This window comes from Canis lupus, assembly GCF_048164855.1.
Source record: "Canis lupus baileyi chromosome 27 unlocalized genomic scaffold, mCanLup2.hap1 SUPER_27_unloc_1, whole genome shotgun sequence".
Classification (NCBI taxonomy): domain Eukaryota; kingdom Metazoa; phylum Chordata; class Mammalia; order Carnivora; family Canidae; genus Canis; species Canis lupus.
Genome location: NW_027326442.1, coordinates 40,054 through 59,282, shown reverse-complemented (window position 1 = coordinate 59,282; position 19,229 = coordinate 40,054). Strand labels below are relative to the sequence as shown.

General features: G+C 49.8%; 1 non-coding gene across 1 annotated transcript; it reads left to right on the top strand.

Moving 5' to 3' along the window:
• Positions 1–9,328: 9,328 nt before the first annotated feature.
• On the top strand, positions 9,329–9,435 carry LOC140629629 (U6 spliceosomal RNA). The gene has a single exon (XR_012027456.1). It is a non-coding gene; the product is annotated as a U6 spliceosomal RNA (small nuclear RNA).
• Positions 9,436–19,229: the final 9,794 nt, after the last annotated feature.

The window sequence follows — 19,229 nt, the reverse complement described above, 5'->3', positions numbered from 1 at the left end:
ATCATTAAATTGTGTCCCTGTGTTACCAAAATAATATAGTACTGTGCATGTATAGCTTAATTGGAATTTCATATGTGAAAATATGAAGTGGTCTAGTCCTTTATTACAATGCTTCCCAAATAAGTGTGTTTGTAATTTGACTTTGCTTATAGTAATCAGTGATAGAACCATAAGATGGTGCTCTGAAGGCCAGTGGGATTTTAGTGCTCCATCAGGTTTTCCAGATTGCTCTTCAGATGCGTGGCAATAGATGGGAGAAGTCGTCATTGCTGGGAGTCCTGACACAGTGCCCATGTGCGTCTCCTCCTCTGCCTTGCTAAACTGCAGCAGCTCTGTTGCCAGGGAAGGTGTCCTCGGCGGCCTTTTTTCAGACCAAGATGTCATGAATGTATTAGGGACTCTTGAACATTTGGTTCATCTCTATATTGGGCATCAGGCAGTGATTTACTTGCAGGACAAAAATATTGGGAAATTTTCTGGTTTGGTGATGTAGAAAGAGCACAGGCTTTGGGCCACTCCTTGTGGTGTACATTCAGACCTTTGACCGTAAACTGGAATTTTGCGTGTCGTAAAGATTATACAAATATATTTTTAAGTTTCTAGCCCACTACTTCAAAACAAACACTAAATAGCAGATCATCCTAAATCCTTTATTTATTTTATTTCTTTTGTATTTATTTGTTGTAAGGCAGCACTAAGATGTCTGCTAACTGAACTACCTGCTTTCTGTTAATCTGAACGGGGAAAAAACCTGTCTGAAAAAAAAAAAAAAAAACCTGTCTGAAACTTTCTGCAGGGAAATGAGCTGATCTCTCCTCAATTGGTGGGTATTTGAAATGCTGATGGAATTTTCACCTTCCCTTTCCTTTGAGAAATCAGCTCTGTTTAGATCCTATAGAAACCGATTATAATGGTCATTTTCCTTATTCAGCACAAGGAATTCTATTTTCCACATTAATTATGATGAGCTCCTTGTCTTAGCAGTAGGGCAGCCATTCCAGTTGGCAGTCTAGATTTGCATCTTGGTTGATTCTCTGTATTTAATCAGAACCAGAGCGCTCAGGGCTGACCAGTGGCCACAGAGTGGCTCTCTGGGAAGTGCAGAAGCCAAGCCCACGTCACGGGGTTACAGACCAGGTGGAGGCAGGTGCAGACCTCCCTGAAGCCCCAAGTGTGGAAGAGGGAGAGAGGGGTTGGGTGTGTCCACAGGGGAGCAGTGAAGGCAAGGTTTTCATGGGTGACCACACTTACGTCTTACGAGGGAAACGGGGGGTGCGGTGGGGACAATGTTGCTGGGCTTCACAGGGCTGAGGGCCAGCGAAGGGGTGGGTCAAGGTGGGCATGGCACAGGGGCTCTTTCTCGGAGTCTGGCACCAAGGGAAGCTGAAGACAAAGGTCCTTTGAAGAAAAGGTAGAGAGGAGGAAAGGGAATGAAGTTATGCCCCATGACAGGTGTTTTTTGGGTGAAGTGGGAGAGTCTTTCGAGAATAAGGATGACCCAGTGTGAGAAGAGGAATCAGGAATGCCTGTCGCTGTGAAGCCTGACTGAGGTGGTGCCGAGAGTCTAGTGAAGTACTGCCCCGTGGGGCCTGCATGTCCTTCCCGTCAGCAGCATTGGCGGGCTTGGGCAGAGCAGAGGCCCAGGGAGGCTGGGGGAGACAGGTGACGCGACAGGGGTTCCCTCTACATGTTGGGGGTAGAGATGCTTTTCCCTTTTAATTTCTCGGTCAGGAGCAGGGAAGCCATCGCCCCATCTTTCAGTAAGATCAAAAAGTAACAAAGCCTCTTGTCAGCTGTGGACATGGTAAGACTGGAAGGCCACATCTGTGGTGGGAACGAGAGGCGGGGTGTGCAGTGGCCTGGGGCACGTGGGACACCGGGGCCAAAGCTTTCAGGGCCTGGCGGGAGGTCTCAGACTGGCGGTCTGGGCGCATGAGCTCCGGCTGTCTCCTTGCAGAGGGTCACCAGGCTGGCAGAAACCACCTTGGAGAGCCGGGGACCGTGGTCCGTTACCACTCCCAGAAGTCTGGATGCCCCCCGACCCCCTTTTTTCCCCTTCTAAACCGTGGAGAGTGCCTTTACTTCCTTCCCAAAGCGCACTCCACACTAAAGCATCCCCATTTCCTGGGGAGCCAGCAGACCCTATAGAGGCTAGAAAATGGGGGCTTTCTGTGATTGGGCCAACTGCCCAGGAGGGAGGACAGCACTGGCGCAAGGCGCGCGATGGGGACGCGGGAAGCCGCTCCAAGGAGCCAGTGCCGACTTCTTGTAAAGAATCGCGTTTTTTTTTTTAATATAAATTTTTTTAATTAACTTATTTATTTATGATAGTCATCAGAGAGCGAGAGAGAGAGAGAGAGAGAGAGAGAGAGGCAGAGACACAGGCAGAGGGAGAAGCAGGCTCCATGCACCGGGAGCCCGACGTGGGATTCGATCCCGGGTCTCCAGGATCGCGCCCTGGGCCAAAGGCAGGCGCCAAACCGCTGCGCCACCCAGGGATCCCAAGAATCGCGTTTTTAATTGCTTTTTTGTTTTTTAAATATTTTATTTATTCTTGAGAGACAGAGGCAGAGACCCAGGCAGAGGGAGAAGCAGGCCCCATGCGGGGAGCCCGTCGTGGGACTCGATCCCAGGACTCTGGGGTCACGGCCTGGGCCGAAGGCGGCGCTAAACCGCCGAGCCCCCCCGGGGGTCCCTTTAATTGCTTTTGGAGGCCCAGCTGGGCGCACGCATCCCCCACAGCAATGATCTCCCAATTTTAAAATGTTTTCATCACCAGAGCCCTTTGATGAGTTCAGTAAAACTGGCCTGCGAATAGGCGAGGGCGGGCGGCCGCGCCTCCCCTGCCTCCCGCGCAGGCGCCAGAGGAGTCGGGGCCCGGAGAAGGGCGGGAGCCCCGACCGGGACCGGGACCGGGACCGGCCGCAGTGAGGCCCCGGGTGACCGCCCCGCCCCGCCCCGCCCCGCGGCCCGGTGGAGCAGCCGCTCGAGCCCGCGGCAGGGCCCCGCGACGGGGTGCGGGAGGGTCGCCCGGCTTGGGAGTGCGGGACAGTCGGGCCCGCGGAGGGGCAGGGGCGCTCGCCAGGCCGCGGGAGCAAAGCCGGGGCCGCTGCGCCCGGAGCAGAGCCTGTGGCCGGACGGACGTCGTGGGCGCGCGGGGGAGAGCCCGAGAGGGGCGGAGGCGCCGCTGCCCTCGCTGCGCGGCGTGCAGGCGGCGGAGGGCCGAGAGCCGGGACCCAAGCGTGTTTCCCCAGGAGGCCCGGGATCCCCCGCGGGCACCGTGCGCCTCGCCGGAGGCCAGGGCCCGCGCCGTCCGCCTCCACTCCCCGGGGCCGGGGGGGCCGCCGGCGACCTGCGTGAGGACGCTGCGGGAGGCGGGGGTGTCCGCCCCCGGGACTCGGTCCGACCGCGAGAACCGCGCAGACCCTCCGTCTCCCGGTCCGCGGGCTCGCGTGGGCGCCGCACCTCGAGGCGGGGAACCCCCACCCCCACCCCCACCCCCACCCCCACCCCCACCCCCACCCCGCCCCGCCGCCCTGCTGCCCGGGAGCCGAGCGCCCTCGCCCTCCCCGGCCTTCTCCTTTGCGTCTCGGCGGTTTGGCTTCGCGTTGTGCCTCCCGGAGGTACCGGCCCGCCCTGGCTCCGGGCCGCCCGGGTCCTCGGCACCACACCCCGCCCACCGCTCCAGCCCGCGGACCCCGGCCCCAGGACCCCGGGGCGGACGCAGGAAGGGCCTGGGACCACAGGCCCGAAGCCGCCCTGAAGCCCGCCACGTGGGCTGCCGGGCCCCTGCCCCCCAGATTCAGACGGCAGCCCCGGGGCACACGGAGGGCCTCAAACGCAGGGGACACGTGCCAGGAGGCTTCAGGCTTCGTGCCAGTCTGGCAGCTGGAGAAGGGCCGGCGTCCGACTAGGACAGCGGCGTGGACGCTGCCGCACCTGGGCCTGGGGCCGCTGCAGGCGGGGCGAGAATTCCAGGGGGTTCTCTCCCCAGAATCATTTTACTTTTTCCCATCGCTGCTTTCTTATGTTTACTCTGGACAAAAAGTAGATCTTGGGCTGTGTACGTTTTGCTCCCCAACACTCTAATTCGGGCATTAAGTCCAGAAAGCAGTTAACTTACCCTTTACTTCTTGGATCATGAGGCGCCCTCTCTCTCACTGGGGGTTCTCAAACCAGCTTGGTCAGTTCCTGACCCCCCACATCTCCCAAAGAGCTCCTCTCCACCAAATCCAGCTGTGCAGTCCCTGTTGCTCATGTCCCTACTTTTCTTTTCTTTTTTTTTTAAGTAGACTTCATTGCCTTTGAGTAGTTTAAGATTGACGGGTAAGTAGCAGCTAGCGTGCAGGCTCCGAGACCCCGGCCCTCCCCTCAGCACTGGTGACCACAGACCCTTTTTGCTCTGTCACCGCTAAGCTTTTACCTTTTCCAGAATGTCCTGTAATTGGAGATACGCAGACTGTGGCCTTTTCAGATTGGCCTCTTCCGTGTAGCAATGTGTGCTTAAGGCCGCTACGTATCTGTGTATGGCTTGACAGCTCATTTTTCCTCCAACCTTATTGGGATACAATTGACAAATAAAATTGTATGTATTTAAGGTGTACAATGTGATAATTCAAAATACATTTACTTCGTGGAATGATCACCGGTATCAGGTTAACACATCTATCACCTCCCACAGTTACCTTTCTTGTGTGTGTGTGTGTGTGTGTGTGTGTGTGTGTGTGTGTGTGTAGGTAATGGGAACCCTTAAGATCTACTCTTGGCAAATTTCAAGTCTACAACACAACACAGTATCATTAACTAGAGTCGCCACGCTGTGCATGACATCCCTGGAACTCATTCGTCTATACATGAAGGCTCGGACCCTCCAACCAGCATCTCCACATGTCCCCCACCCCCCAGCCCTTGATAAGCACACTCTCCTCTCTGTTTACGACAGCACATTTCTGTTCATCGCCAAATAACACTACACTGTATGGATGCACCACAGTTTGTTTATCCATTCACCTGTGAAGGGCATCTCGGGTGTTTCCCATTTGGGCCAATTGTGTATAAACCTGCTCTAAACCTTCGTGTGCACATTTTTGTGTGGATGTAAGTTTTCAACTCTTTCCGGTAACACCTACCCCGTGGTCCATGACAGCACCAAACACATGTATTTAAAGGAAGAAATGACATGGTTTCTCTACAGTCTCTTCAGAAAATAGAGGGCACACACCTGATTTATGAGGGCAGCATTACCCTAGTGTTCCAAAATCAGATAAAGGGACTGCAAGAAAAGAAATCACAGTATCTTTCATGGCCATAAGTGCTGAAATGTTCGACAAAATATTAGAAAGTCAAATTTTTTACAAATCTGACAATGTATAAGAAGAATTACAGGGGCACCTGGCTGCCTTAGTCAATGGAGTATGTGGCTCTTGATCTCTGGGCTGGAAGTTTGAGCTCCACATTGGCTGTAGAGATACTTAAAAATAAAATCTTAAAAAATAAATAAACAAATCCCTCTATGCCCAGGTGGGATTCATTTCAGGCATGCAATGCTGGTTCAACATTAGGGAGTCAATTAATGCAATCCATCATATCACCAAGCTAAAGAAGAAAAATCACATGATCATATCAATAGATGCAGAGGAAGCATTTGACAGAATCTAACATCTGTCATCATAAAATTGCAGCAAAGGGACGCCTGGGTGGTTCAGTGGTTGAGCATCTGCCTTCAGCTCGGGGCGTGATCCTGGGGTCCTGGGATCGAGTCCCACGTTGGGCTCCCTTCATGGACCCTGCTTCTCCCTCTGCCTGTGTCTCTGCCTCTCTTTCTCTCTGTGTCTCTTAGGAATAAATAAATGTAATCTTTAAAAAAAAATTGCAGCAAAGTAGGAATAGAAGGGACCTTTCCCAACATAACAAAGAATGTCTGCAAAAAACCTGTAGGTACATGTCAATTATACTTCAATTAAAAGATCAATAACAACAACAAAACCTACAGATAACATTATTAATGTTGAGAAGCTACATGTTTTCCCAAAGTCAGGAACAAGGCAGGGGTGTCCTCTTGCACCACTCCTGTTAAACATTATATTGAAAGAGTAAAAAAAAACAAAAAACAAAAAAAACAAAAAAAAACCTACCAACCTAGGATTTTGTATCCAGTGAACATATCCTTCCAAAACAGAAAAATACTTTCTTAGGCAAAAGCTGAAAAGAATTCAGGGCACCTGGCTCACTCAGTTGATAGAGTGTGTGACTCTTGATCTCAGGGTTGTAAGCTCCACATTGGGCACAGAAACTACTTAAAAACAAATTTTTTTAGAAAGTTTAAAGACTGTGTTGCCAGTAGATCCACTTTGCAAGAAATGTTAAGTTCTTCAGAGAAAAGGAAAATTATATAGGCCAGAATCTCAGATCTACATAAACCCCTTTTTTTTTTTTTTTTTTTAGAGAGAGAGAGAGTGCAGGAGGAGGAGCAGAGAGAGACAGGGTGCAAGTCTCAAGCAGGCTCCACACCCAGCGCGGGGCTCAGTCTCACAGCCCTGAGATCACCACCTGAGCCAAAATCAAGGGTTAATTACCTAACTGACTGAACCACTCCATCCTTTTAAGTATTCCCTCTCACTCCTTGCTTGCATGGTTTCAGACAAGAAATCTCAGGTGACTTTCACCCTTGTTTCTCTCTAGGTGAGCTGGTTTTTGTTTTTGTTTTTTCTTCTGGCTTATTTCAGGGTTGTCCCTTTATCTTTGGTTTTCTGCACTTTGAATATCCTATGCCTACATGGACGGTGTTTTATATTTACCCTGCTTGGTGTTGTCTAGGATTCCCTGAATTTGTGATTTGGTTTCTGTCATTAACTTTGGAATACTCTTGGTTTGTTTTCGTTGGGGGTTTCTTGTGTGTGTGTTTTGGTTTTTTTCCACGATGGAGTCACACCAAGGCACACACACTACCTTTAAAAAGATATTTTATCTTTAACCAGGGCCCTACTCCATTTTTCTTAGCACTTATTTTTTTTAAGATTATGTTTTTAAGCATTCTCTGTATACAGTGTGGGGGGGAGAGGCTCAAACTCACAATGCTAAGATCAAGAGTCACATGTTCCACCAACTGAAGCCAGCCAGGCACCCCGCCCAGAACTTATTTTATTGCAAAAACGAGATGGTCACAAATACCACTTTGTAAATGGCTTATCTCACTTATGGAGAACTCATTTCTGTGCTGAGGACAAGAACTCACCATCACTTAGGGGCCAGTGGTGCTGGCTAGACTGCCGTGCTGACCTCTGGCTGGAGGGACAGGCTCCCACCTTCAGCCTCTGTGGACCTATCTGTCCTTTGTCTGTGTGCTGTTCCTGTGTGTTCTTGTGCAGAGAAGGGGCCCAGGATGCCCAGTGAGCTTGGAACATGAGGTCAGATTCTGTTTAGCCACCCATTCCTGGATAGCCTCAGTGGACACCACTCAGAAGGTGGCCATGAATTGTGAGCACACCAGTCATGCCTCCAGAGCTCGGGGACATCTCTGGGGCTCATGCTGGTTCAGCCACAAGGCCCAGAATGCCAGGACACCTGGGTGGCTCAATGGTTGAGTATCTGCCTTTGGCACAGGGCATGATCCCGGGATCTTGAGATTGAGTCCCACATCAAGGTCCCCACAGGGAGTCAGCTTCTCTGCCTCTGTCTCTGTGTCTTTCATGAATAAATAAATAAAATCTTTTTTTTTTAAAGCCCAGAATGCCTGGCACCTGGATGCACTGATGGGCACCCCAAGGCTGATGCTCACCTACACGCCACAGCCTGTGAAGGGGTGCTGGGTATCCAGGCCCCATCCCCAAGAGTAACAGAATGCTCACAGGCCAGAGCTGCTGCTGCAGGTGCCCAGGCCTCTGAGCCACACATCCACCACCACTGGCCCTGCACGACATGGGCAGTGAGTCCCAGCCATTATCACTTTAAATGTTCCTTCTGCTCCTGTCTTCTTCCAGAATTCCCATTCTGTATAGGCAACATCCTTTTTTTTTTTTTTTAAGATTTTATTTATTCATGAAAGACACAGAGAGAGAGGCAGAGACACAGGCAGAGGGAGAAGCAGGCTTCCTGCAGGGAGCCCAATGTGGGACGTGGGACTTGATCCCGGGAGCCCGGGATCACGTCCTGAGCTGAAGGCAGACACTCAACTGCTGAGCCACCCAGGCGTTCCCTAATGCAGCATCTTTTATAATTGTCCTTCAGTTCTTGGACATTCTGTTACTTTTCTTCCTCTTTGCATTTTAGTTTGGAAAGTTTCTAGTGACATATCTTCAAGCTCACTGATTCTTTTCTCAGATGTGCACAGCCCACCCATGCACCCACCAAAGCCATTCTCCATTTCTGTTAATTATTTTAATTTCCAGTATTTCTTTTTGATGCTTTCTTAGAGTTTCCATCTCTTTGCTCACATTACCCATTTATTCTTGCATGTTGCCCACTCTTTCATTGGAGCCTTTGGCATATTAACCATTGTTGTGTTAAATTCCCCATCCAAGGGGGCACCCAGCTGTCTCAGTCAGAAAAGCATGTGACTCTTAATCTTGGGCTTGTGAGATCAAGTCCCATGTTGGGTGTAGAGATTACTTAAAAAATAAAATCTTTAGGGCAGCCCAGGTGGCTCAGTGGTTTAACGCCACCTTTGGCCTGGAGCATGATCCTGGGGACCCGGGATCGAGTCCTACATCAGGCTCCCTGTGTGGAGTCTGCTTCTCCTTCTGCCTGTGTCTCTGCCTCTCTCTCTCTCTTTCCTTCTCTCTCTCTCTCTCTCTCTCTGTATGTCTCTCATGAATAAATAAAATATTTTTTAAAAAATTAATTAAAAAAATAAAATTTAGAGGAGCTCAGGTGGCTCAGTTTGTTAAGTGTCTTGCCTTCAGCTTAGGTCATGATCCCTGCATCAGGCTCCCTTCTTTCTGCCTGCTGCTCCACCTACTTGTGCGTTCTCTCTCTCTCTTTGTGTGTGTCAAATAAATAAATCAAATCCTTAAAAAAGATTTTTTAAAAATAAAATCTTTGAATTCCCTGTCCTGCCAACATCTCTGCCATAGCTGAGTCTGGTTCTGAGGCTTGCCTTGTCTCTTCAAATTGCACCTTTTTTGTGTGATTTGTTGTTGTTGTTGTTGAATGTCAGACAGACACTAGGTAATAGAACTGAGGTACACAGCACTTTAATGAGAGGTTTGTATGTTTTTCTGGCCAGGAAGTAGGCTCAAAGGCTGAGATTTCCTCTTGTCTCCTTGTTTTTCCCCTGTTGTCCTTGGGTGTCCCTAGAGACTCCTTCTTCAGTGGAGTCAGCCTTACAGCAGTGTTTGCTTTGGCAGTACATATGTTAAGATAAGAATGACACAGAGAAGTTTAGCATGACCCCTGTGTGGGGATGACATGCAGATTCATGAAGAATCAGCCTTGCAGCTCTTGCAGCTATAATCCTCTAGGACACAGGAGCCCTACTATTGGGGCGGGAAGGCATCCTTGGATCAGATGATTCAGTCTGTCTTTTGTTTTTTTTTTTAAGATTTAATTTATTTATTCATGGGAGACACAGGGAGAGACAGAGACATAGACAGAGGGAGAAGCCGGCTCCCCATAAGGAGCCTGATGTAGGACTCGATCCCCTGACCCTGGGTTCGTGACCTGAGCCAAAGGCAGACACTCAACCACTGAGCCACCCAGGTGCCCCTAGGTCTGTCTACTTGTGGGCCTGTGGCCTGGCCTGTGATCCTCACAAGTACTGCTTCTCAGGTCTTTTTTGCCCCTTAGGTAAGACAAAGGCTACAGGGGACTGGAGTTAGGTTGATCCCTTCCCCCATGTTGGATGAGGCTCTGGGGAAGTTGTCTCTGTTGCTGGCTGGCCTTTACTTTTTTGTTTTGCTTTGGTTTGTTTGTTTTGGTGGAGAATGAACTATCTGGGCATATTTCAAATGCTTACATGTCCCCTCCTCCTTATGTCAAACACAAAGATGTTTTGCTCTAATCTTCACCGTGAGAACCTGGTGGGCTGCTTGGAGGTAAAACATAAACATGTGCCCCTTCCTTAGACTGCTTCACTTAGGGTGAGTTTTTAATTCTCAAGCTAGTCCCTGCTCAGCCTTCAGCATTTCATCGACATTACCATTTAAGGGGTCATGTAGGTGGTCCTACCAGTTGCTGGTTCCACTGGCTTCTGCTGCTGGTAAGTCGGGATACTCTTTGCCTATCTTTACAGTTTTGGGGAGGGGCTGTTGTTGTCCTGGGACCCCAGTTTTCTAATGGATCTAAGAAAAATCCTTGGTTTTCAGGGTTTTTTTCAGCTTTTTTCTTGTTTTGAGGGCAGGAATGATGACTTCCAAGTTCTCTGTGTGTTGAAGCTAAACCTGAAGGCCTTATCTTTATGCTTGCTCCCTGGTGCCTTTCTAACAAGTGCATCTAGAAGGGTGTTTACTCAGCAGGTGTGGCTGGAGAAAACTATTAAGAAATATCTCTGCGGGATCCCTGGGTGGCGCAGCGGTTTGGCGCCTGCCTTTGGCCCAGGGCGCGATCCTGGAGACCCGGGATCGAATCCCACATCGGGCTCCCTGCATGGAGCCCGCTTCTCTCTCTGCCTGTGTCTCTGCCTCTCTCTCTCTCTCTCTCTCTGTGACTATCATGAATAAATAAATAAAATCTTAAAAAAAAAAAAAAAGAAATATCTCTGCATCTGATTTTAACACAGACCAATGTGAACAGCAGTGAGGGGGGGTAGTGCCACAAGAGCTGGGACACTTCTGTTATGGGTGACCAATAATCAAATTTATTTTCCAAAATATAAGAAAAATCATAAAAATACAAAAAAAAAAACTTGTCTCATTCCCAACTGTTAGTCAATCAACGACTATTATCTGCTTACATGAAGAAAACCATTAGAAACTAGAAAAATGCAAATTAAAGATGAAGTGCAATGCTGGGACACCTGGGTGGCTCTGTCAGTTGGGCATCCGCCTTTGGCTCAGGTCATGGTTCCAGGGTCCTGGAATTGTGAGCCCCAAATCAGGCTCCTTGCTCAGCAGGGAATCTGCTTCTCCCTCTCCCTCTGCCCCTCCCCTCCCTGGATGCGTGATCTCATGAGTGCCCTCCCTCCACAAATAAATACCTTAAAAAAAAAAAAAGAAAAAAAAAGATGAAGTGCCAGTTTGTGCACACTCTACTTTCTGGCTTTCTTATGTTGTTTGTTTGCTCATCTGTATTTAGCAAAAGCAAAATTACAAAAGCCAAATGTTATGAAGTTGTAAGGAAACATGTGTCCTTTGGCATTGCTAATAGTGCCGTAAATGAATACACTGAAATCTGGCAAATGTGACAAGCCAGTCAGATGTGTTTTGACTCAGTAATTCCATTACTGGGATTTTGGGGGAGATTTTTTTTCCCTAGACAATAATCCAAGCGAGAACAGCCACATGGACAAAAGTGCTTGTACCAGCACTATTTGAAATCCCAAAAAGAAAGTAAATTGTCAAAAAATCTTTAAAAAAAAAAAAAAAGGAAAGGAAATGAAAAGAAAGGAAATAGCCTCCATGTCCTTCTTTAGGGAATGGTCTAGCAAACTTGCAAGTCAATACAACAATTAAAGTCTTCATGTCCCTACCCCCACCCCCATGCTTTCGTCTCCCAACATGCGAATCCCAGCCACACTGGTGAGTCAGTTTTATGTCCACTCCTCTGAAACGACATTGCCCCCTCTCTTGCCCACTTGCTGGGAAGTTCCTGTGTGTCTTGCTCATCTTGGTACACCTGCCACCTACTTCAGGCTCTGGTACAAAGGATCTAAAAGGCTAAGGTGCATAACACGGGGCATAGGTCCTCTGCACCCCCATCACTGGGAGCCTATTGGAAATGCGGAATCCCTGGTTGAAGAGGGTAAACTTCATGACATATAAATGTTCCCATGATTAATAATGCGAATGCAGGGGATCCCTGGGTGGCTCAGCGGTTTAACGCTGCCTTCGGCTCAGGGCGTGATCCTGGAGACCCGGGATCGAGTCCCACGTCGGGCTCCCTGCATGGAGCCTGCTTCTCCCGCTGCCTGTGTCTCTGCCTCTCTCTGTGTGTCTCTCATGAATAAATAAATAAAATCTTTAAAATTAATTAATTAATTAATTAATTTAAAAAATCTTTAAAAAAAACTAATTCGAATACAGTCTCAGGACCCACCTCAGATGTACTGCATTTCGCCAGACACGTTTTAACAAATTCCCAGGTGATTTGTTTACATTTTGAGACACCCTGTTATGTTGGATGTACAGTTACTCTTAAAATATAAATTCCCATCATTAGTTACTATTTCTAGTCATAACATATACTTTCTTTTTCTCCCGCACTGTGGGAGGCTGCTCTTTATCTTCTCTTGGACTCCTTCATTTGCACAAAGCATGGAGAAATCACAGTGGCAGCTGGCCGGCTCCAAGGACGGCATGGTGCCATGGCAACGTCTTCCATCAGTAACTTCATTTCATCTCTACTTTTACATCTTTCTCTGCTCAGTCCTGAAGCTGGGAATTTTTTTAATTTGGAAAGAACCTAAGATGGCTTGTGGTTGCTATGCCGACAGCAACTGCACGCTTCCTAATGGGCTTGAATCTCATAAAGGAAACTTATCAGCAGATCAGACAATTTTAACCCCAAGGGGCCGCAGAGAGACTTCCTCCCCTCCCTTGGCTGAGGATGGCCCTGGGGCTGGTGAGGCTCCCTGTCTGCTGCATGGCTACCTGCCAGCCTGCTTTGAAGTCACACCCCAGCAGGCTGCTCGGCCTGGCCAATCCAAGGGTTTTAGGCAGGATTTGGGGACAGAAGACAGGCTACAAGACCCTTAGGAGACTTGCTTTAAATGGCTTTTTAAAAATTATTTTTTTTAAAGATTTTATTCATTTATTCATGAGACACAGAGAGAGAGAGAGAGAGAGAGAGAGAGAGACAGGCAGAGGGAGAAGCAGGCTCCTTGGAGGGACCCCGACGTGGGACTCGATCCCAGGCCTCCAGGATCTGGCCCTGGGCTGAAGGTGGCACTGAACTGCTGAGCCACCCGGGCTGCCCTTAATTAGTTTTTTTAAACTGAACTTTATGCCCAACATGAGGCTAGAACTCATGACCCTGAGATCAAGGGTCACATACTTTACCAACTGAGCCAGCCAAGCACCCCACTTTAGGAGTCTTTCTACCCCCAAAACCCAGAGTATTTGCTCGCTTCGGGCTGTCAAAACACAGGCCAGGCGGCTTAAACACAGAGATTACTGTCTCACGGTTCCAGAGGCTGAAAGTCCAGGATCAAGGTGTCGGCAGGTTTGCTCTCTCCTGAGGCCACTCTCCTTGGTGTGTAGATGACAGTCACTTCTCCCTGTGTCCTCACATGGTCATCCCTGTGTGTGTCTGAATCCTAATCTCCTCCTGTAAGGACACCAGTTAGACTGGATCAGGGCCTGTCCTAGCGACCTCATTTTGACTTAATCACCTCTTTGAAGACTCTCTCCAAATACAGTCACGTCTGGAGGGACACAGTTTAGCACGTAACAACCAGCCAGACCGGCTCCTCTGGGAAGGCAGGCAGTGCCCCGCGTGCGTGAGAGCCTGTGCAGGCCCAGATCCAGCACGTGACAGCTAACGCACCGTCGTGTTCACACTCGGGGCTGCAGAGCCTCCCTTGGGCGCGGAGACAACTGCAACGCCATGGCTTCCATCCTCCAGTCCACCTTTGACGTGTGTAGCCTGATCCACCCACCCGTGTTGGGCTCAAGTCCATAATCGCCAGGCAGGTTGCTGGCAGCTGTTGTCCGACACCGATGAACCCCAAGGTGCCATGCCATCGTGCACCCATGCACTCCACCACCCCTTCTCCTCCTTGGTGCTCCTCCCAGAACCCTGGGCATCACAGAGCAGAGAGCGGGGCGTCTTGGGGCCCAGGCACTCTTGGGTCATCCTGCAGGAGGGGCTCATCCAGCACACGTTCCAAGCATTGCAGATACAGCAGAGGACAGACCAGGTCCCTGCCCTCAGGTGGCTCATGTCCTGGCAAGGGGAGACGGACAATAAACCAAATAGAACAAAATGCAGACCAGTAGTATGGGAAGGGGGGGTAGGGGGGTTGTGAGGAGGAAAGTCAAAGCCAGGAGAGGAGGAAGAGGGAGTGGTGGGCGAGGGCCACTGGTCCCCAGGGCCTGGATGAGACAGCTTCTCTGCTGAGGTCACATTCGAGCAGAGTCCTGAAGAAAGGGCCTTCCGGGGGAGGGGACAGCAAGCACAGAGTCCCCAAGAAGGGGCAGCAAGGAGGAGGTGTGTCTGAAGGGCTGAAGATAGTAAGCAAGGGAAGGTTGTAGGAAAGAACTTAATGTCACCCCCAAAGAATGGCATTTGCCTTCTGCTTTGGGGAGGTGGTTACTAGGCTCTAACAGGAGTGCCTGTGTGCCCGGGGGCCTTCCAATAGCCTAACAACGTGAGTTATTTTTATTTATTTATTTTTTAAAAAGATTTTATTTATTTATTCATGAAAGACACAGAGAGAGGCAGAAACACCGGCGGAGGGAGAAGCAGGCTCCATGCAGGGAGCCCGACGTGGGACTCCATCCCGGGTCTCCAGGATCACGCCCTGGGCCGAAGGCAGGCCCTAAACCGCTGAGCCACCCAGGGATCCCCTAACAACATGATTTAAAGTGGGGACACCGCACCAGGTAATATTCAGGGTGGAGCTGAGCACACGGGAAAGCCCAAAATTGTGATGAGGGAGTCTCAGACTGAGGTCATTAAGGAGGACACTCGGTCCATCACGCCTGTGCGATGGAAGGCCAATAAAAGCCCCGAGCTGGACACCTGCACCCCGATGTTTCTAGCAGCAAAGTCCACAATAGCCAAACTGTGGAAGGAGTCTCGGTGTCCATTGAAAGATGATGGATAAAGAAGATGTGGTCTATGTATACAATGGAATATTCCTCAGCCATTAGAAACGACAAATACCCACCATTTGCTTCCACGTGGATGGAACTGGAGGGTATTATGCTGAGTGAAATAAGTCAATCAGAGAAGGACAAACATTATATGGTCTCATTTATTTGGGGAATATAAATAATAGTGTAAGGGAATAGAAGGGAAGGGAGAAGAAATGGGTAGGAAAAATCAGAATGGGAGACAGAACATGAAGACTCCTAACTCTGGGAAACGAACTAGGGGGGGAGGAAGGGGAGGAGGGCGGGGGGTGGGGGTGACTGGGTGACGGGCACTGAGGGGGGCACTTGATGGGATGAGCACTGGGTGTTATGCTATATGTTGGCAAATTGAACTCCAATAAAAATAAATAAATAAATAAAAAATAAAAGCCCCGAGCGTCCGGTCCTGATGGACTCTCCTGCTGGCAGCACTGTGCAAGCCGTCACTCCGGGGTGCCCGAGAGGAGGCTTGCGTGTGGCCTCAGGGACAGAAGACAGCTGGCAGCTCACGCCGGGCACTCTCCTGGACTCGCCCGGGCTGTGTTTCCTGCGGCTGGTTTTAACCCGCATCCTTCCTCCGCTGCAGCTGTAACAGCTGGCGGCCCTCCAGGAAACTGTCAGCCTCACCTAAGGGCCATCCTGGGGGCGCCCAAATCCGAAGTTGGTGCCAGGGGTGGAGGTGGTCCTGCGTGGACTGCCCCCTTTGGTCATGGTTGGCCAAATGCAAGGATGGAAATAGGAAAGTGGAGGGACAGGCAGGTGCCAAGGCCTGGGGGGCCCTGGGAGGACCCTGGGTTTTCTTGTTTTTGTTTTTTGACTCTGATTTGTGGTCTGAGTGCAATGGAAGCTCCTGGGAGCTTTGGAGGAGGGACAGATCTAGCTTTTGTTCTCAGAGTCCATGTGTGAAGAGTAAAGGCGGCAGAGCTTTGCTGCTCACCCGTAGCGGTCACCAACATGAGACAGGAGAGTGGCCCGGGTGCGGGGCACTGGCGGCAGGAGAGGCACCTGCTGGAGGGCGGGGTAGGGAGAGCCGGGGTGGGGGCCTGTCGTGATGTAGGGCACGCTGGCTTTGAGGTGTCCCCAGCGCTCCGGGGCTGGTTCGGGTGGGCAGGTGGACTTGGAAGCCTGGGATGCCGAGGCTGGGGTCTGCGCTGGGCCGCACCCGCAAGTGTGGCTGAGGCCACATGTGAATTCTGGCGGTGAACGGGTGGGGTGCTGTGCAGAGCCCGGCTCGGCTACTCCTGAGCAGTCTTGCTCTGAAGAATTGCAGAGAGGCGTGGCGAGGAAGAAAGTGCATATTGTGGGGGGGTCCCTGGGTGACTCAGCGGTTTAGCCCCTGCCTTTGACCCAGGGCCTGATCCTGGAGTCCCGGGATCTAGTCCCACGTCGGGCTCCCGGCATGGAGCCTGCTTCTCCCTCTGCCTGTGTCTCTGCCTCTCTGTCTCTGTCTCTGGGTCTATCATGAATAAATAAATAAATAAATAAATAAATAAATAAATAAATAAATCTTTAAAAAAGAAAAAAAGAAAATGCATATTGGGATGACTTCGTGTCTCCCCTCCCAATGGGACAGCCCAGCAAAGCGGGGACTGAGGATGCAAGAGAGAGAGGGCCCTGTGACTGAATAGACCGGCCAGCACGCATGGAGGGGGGGGCACATGCACAAGTGACACGCGGGTCTTAAGGGACAGAGCAATGTATGCATGGCGGTGGGGGTGGGCCGGTGGAAGGTTTGGTGCGGAAGCGGTGAGGACTGCTCTCCTGTTGATGTCCACGTCTTCAGCAAAGGAGGCCACACGGCCAGGGCAGGCTCCGGGGCAGGGGACGGTGTAGGTGTAGGATCATCTTCCAGGAAGGTGGGAATCTGAATGGTCACAACAGGTGGAGCAGGTGTAGGATTGCCAGGAGCATCGCTCTGCCCTAGAAACTAGTCTCCCCAAGGGAAAGTATTTCTCCATCCATAGCAGAGCGTCTCGTTACCCAGGACCCGGGTTCCCCGGACAAGTATGTGATGTGAGGAAGGTGCTTAAGGAGAGTGAACAGAGGGAGGAGGACAGCCACCAGGTAGGTAGGTGGTGACAGTGAGGTATGGCTCTTAGTGCAGGTGAAGGCAGCTGTGGTCCTGCTAACAGGAGGGGGCCAGAGACCCAGTGGGGTCCCAGAGTGGGCCCTCTGAAACTGAGCTTGTGGAGGGGGGCAGGCTGCAGGCCGTGGCTCATAGATGCCTCATGAAATCACAGGGAGAGTCATGTGCAGGATGTCATCAATAAAAATAAAACTGAAAAGGATAGACAATGTGGGGCGCCTGGGTGGCTCAGTGGTTGAGCATCTGGCTTCAGCTCAGGATGTGATGTCTCTGCTTCTCTGTGTGTGTCTCTCATGAATAAATAAGTAAAATCTTAAGGAAAAAAAAGGATAGACAACATTAGGGCATTACACAAGAGTATGTGTTAAATCATGAAACTTTTCTCATATGTATGTGTACCGGATTATAATGCAAAATGTAGGTTTTGCCTTTTTTTTCAGATTTTATTTATTTATTCATGAGAGACGAGAGAGAGAGAGAGAGAGGCAGAGACACAGGCAGAGGGAGAAGCAGGCTCCATGCAGGGAGCCTGACGTGGGACTCGATCCCAGGTCTCCAGGATTAGGCCCTGGGCTGAAGGCGGTGCTAAACTGCTGAGCCACCCAGGCTGCCTTTTTTTTTTTTTTTAATTTTTATTTATTCATGATAGGCACACAGTGAGAGAGAGAGAGGCAGAGACACAGGCAGAGGGAGAAGCAGGCTCCATGCACCGGGAGCCCGACGTGGGATTCGATCCCGGGTCTCCAGGATCACGCCCTGGGCCAAAGGCAGGCGCCAAACCGCTGCGCCACCCAGGGATCCCTAATTGCCCTTTTTTTATTGTAATATACATAAAGCTTAAAATTTGCCATTTTAACTGTTCTTAAGTGTATACTTCAGTGGCATTAAGTACATTTATGTTATTGTGCAGCCATCCCCACTATCCTCCAAATTTTATCACCCCATATAGAAACTTTATACTCGTAAAATGTATTCTTTACTGTGAGTAGAGTTTAAAACATTTGAAAGGCACTGGTCAGTGGTCAGGAAGGGGGTCCGTATTTGGGGTCAGGCCTCTAGAGGATAAGGTCCTTGTAGGAGAGATGACAATGAGCTGACAGGCAAGGGCACCAGAAGGATCCTCTGTGATTGACATATATCAATCACTTGATTTTAAAGGAAAGCTGTATCTCTAGGAATTGAAGCTAGGAACCACAATGCAAAGAACAATAGGAAATCGAAATCTGGTCCAACATTTTTTTAAAGTTTTTATTTATCTGAGAGAGAGAGAGAGGGAGAGAGAGAGAACGAGCTGGGGGAGAGGCAGAGGGAGAGGAACAAGCAGACTCCCCAGTGAGCAAGGAGCCTGATGCAGGGCTCAATCCCAACACCCCAAGATCATGACCTGAACCAAAGTCAGACACTTAACTAAGCCACCCAGGCCAGCATGGTGCTACAATTTCAAAGAATGAAGGAATCCAAAGAAATGGAGCAGAAATCACACATTTATTTGGGTATGTTAAGTTCAATATTCTGCAGCCCCTAAAATCCTTCATCAAAATGCAATAGGTGAAAAATCCCCCTTCTCAAAGCAGGATACAAAATCATATAAACATCAACTCACATAAAAATTAGGATTTTTTTTCAACAGAGGACTGGCCGAGAAAAGATATTTGCGGTAGCAGAAACAGCAAAAGCTTAATATTTAAGACAATCTAAGGAATCTTGAAAATTTGTGAGAAAGGAACACCCCTACCCCAGTTGGAAATTGAACACCTGAAAGTCAGAAACTGAAGATCTTGAAAGGGTTAACTATCCATGAAGATGGTTAACACTCCTCTGAGAAACACATCTTAAAAGAGGATCATGATGGGGGATCCCTGGGTGGCGCAGCGGCTTAGCGCCTCCTTTGGCCCAGGGCGTGATCCTGGAGCCCCCGGATCGAGTCCCACGTGGGGCTCCCTGCATGGAGCCTGCTTCTCCCTCTGCCTGTGTCTCTGCCTCTCTCTGTGTCTCTCTCATGAATAAATAAATAAAATCTTAAAAGAAAAGGATCATGAGGTCCCAGCCTGCAGCCAGGTTTGTGAAAGGAGGGGAGCTGGAGACATTGCCAGGAGAATGGCTAAGTTTGGACAAACGGACAGGATCCAGAGACCTTATAAGCACAGTAATAAATCACGTGCTCCTCCAAAGACACGGACAGATCTTCACAGATA